Source organism: Cupressus sempervirens, chromosome 5 (assembly GCF_028749045.1).
Source record: "Cupressus sempervirens isolate cs-2001-9-10 chromosome 5, ASM2874904v1, whole genome shotgun sequence".
Taxonomy (NCBI): domain Eukaryota; kingdom Viridiplantae; phylum Streptophyta; class Pinopsida; order Cupressales; family Cupressaceae; genus Cupressus; species Cupressus sempervirens.
In genome coordinates this window covers 772,479,713-772,482,500 of record NC_143122.1, presented here as the reverse complement: position 1 = coordinate 772,482,500, position 2,788 = coordinate 772,479,713, and positions in this window count along the sequence as shown.

Genomic DNA, 2,788 nt, shown 5'->3' with positions numbered 1-2,788 from the left:
TTTTGGTACAACGGTTACTAACTTGGTATCAGAGCCGGAGGTCTCGAGGTCGAGACCCACGGAGCGTGGTGGGCTGTGATGTCCCCAGAGTGGGCCCCTAACGGAAGGTGACGTAGGTCTGTCCGTGCGGTTTGTCGCTACCACGTGTCCGAGGTCCTCGCCAGCGAGGCTATCCTGGGGTTGCCCCCTTAACGCAGGGAGGTGCCGTTTACTAACAGTCCGGGCTTTTGGTACAACGATTACTAAACTTAGTAATCGTTGTACCAAAAGCCCGGACTGTTAGTAAACGGCACCTCCCTGCGTTAAGGGGGCAACCCATAGTAATCGTTGTACCAAAAGCCCGGACTGTTAGTAAACGGCACCTCCCTGCGTTAAGGGGGCAACCCCAGGATAGCCTCGCTGGCGAGGACCTCGGACACGTGGTAGCGACAAACCGCACGGACAGACCTACGTCACCTTCCGTTAGGGGCCCACTCTGGGGACATCACAGCCCACCACGCTCCGTGGGTCTCGACCTCGAGACCTCCGGCTCTGATACCAAGTTAGTAACCGTTGTACCAAAAGCCCGGACTGTTAGTAAACGGCACCTCCCTGCGTTAAGGGGGCAACCCCAGGATAGCCTCGCTGGCGAGGACCTCGGACACGTGGTAGCGACAAACCGCACGGACAGACCTACGTCACCTTCCGTTAGGGGCCCACTCTGGGGACATCACACCAAATTCCAGACACGTTGTATGTGGGAGATACTAAACATGTTGACTATTGAAACATCTATGCATTTATTAAATTAACTAAAAAATTGTTGAAACCATTTATATTGCAATGATATACAAAATGGGGAAAAAATAATCATTGAATTTACTTTAACAATTCTAAATAATACCCAAAAAAGAAAAGAAAAAGAAAGAATACTTTAGTCTAACCATTTTGAAATAAGAAAAGCTAGGCAGAGAAGAAATTGCATTCTATGTTTCTTCCCGCATTAGAGGAAAGCAAAGCATTGGTCCTAATTACAATGTCAAGGAAATCATGAAACACTTTCTAATTATTTTCATTGCACACAATCTGTATGTGCATTGCGAGTCAAGAAAGTGTGGTTGAAGGGAATGGTTTTTCTTTACATTCCGATCTTGAATTGTCTCTATCAGCCAAACAAAATCACAATCAACTTGAAATTATAATTCGAAACCAAACGACACGGACACCAATGTTGGATAAAGAATGCAAAAATGCATCGGTTCATTTGAGAGCAATACACATAAAATCTCTAGTGGTCCATTGATCAACGCCAAGTAGGGTCCACAACAAAGAAAGAGGAGTAGTGGTTCTAGATAGCAACATTTACACAACATTCAAACTAAACCCACTTAATTGTTAATTAATTAAAAAATAACATGCAATGAATATAACACTTTAATTAATTAATAATAATTGCAGTAAATGAGTCAATTTGGGTGTTGTGCAACAATGGTGGCGTCGATCACAGTTAGCGAGCATTCATGGGATCAAAGAGGGAATTGAACATGTAAATATTATGAAGTAGAGAAAGAAAAGATGCAAGTAATCAAACCAACCTCTTGATTACATCGTAAATTGAGTATTGTTATAGCACGTCAATCTATAAGGAATTATATTTAAGAGCATGTTACTTATAGATAGATAAAAAAATTATTTTAAAAAGTCATGTTAGCTTTTTCAATCGTAGACTTGTTTTGATTTTCTAAAATGCTATTTTATGACATGTACATAACATTTATTGCAACAAACAAGTTTTAAGTATCCGATATGGACCCAAGCATTCCTGAAATCTCTTCATCATTGTTATTATTTATGATTGAACTTTTGATTTCTTATTTTGATTTTATTGTGCTTGATATCTGTTATGTATAAAATATCAATATTTTTTTATAGATTACTATGATATATATATATATAGGTGCATTTCCCTATTTTGCACTTAATATGTTTGGTTTCAACACTGTTATTTTCTTTTCTTCGTAACACTTAGGTGTATATAGAATAGAGGGCCTAACCTATTCTATTGGTTTGCTTCATTGAAATAATCTCGTATTTATAAACCTCCCTCAATTTCATGAATTGCATGTGCACAAGGCATCTTAGAACCTATAATTAATCATATGCTTTAAATGAAAGAAATATTTTTAGCATTAGTTGTGCGGAGCCAAATCTTCAGAAAGATAAATATACTGACAAATATATTCCTATAATTCCCTCAATATTAATTGTATTTTTTTCTTAGAAACTTTGTTGAAAAGAAACTTGGAAGTATATGAGAAGGATTCAAATGAGATGATTTTTTTTTTTGGGACTACCATGAGAAAATATCATCCAATATATAGTCATATTTCTAAGAAGATCTGAAACATTTATTTAGATTAGGTCTAGAAGCCTAATCCATTGCAACTTTATCTTTTGCTTCTAGTCCAAGAATTCCATTGAGAAGAATGATGTCAACCCTTAGGGCTCGTTCACTGGCAAGAATTGATAAATGCGACAATCAACTATGCTAGAATAAGTTCACTTTTGGAATTCACACATTCTTAAAATAATTTCTACAATATCACTTGGACCTATTTGATTGGCCTAGAAAAAGGGTGAGTTAGAAGATACATTTTTTGTGTTTGGTTGTAAGAATTAAAATTGAAATTGAAATAAATCTTCTTAACAACTACTAATTTCTGTATCAACTAGGGAGAGTTACAATGCCCAATCCGATTTGGCATTCTTCCAAGTTCCAATCATAGTGCATACTAAATCACTAGCCTAG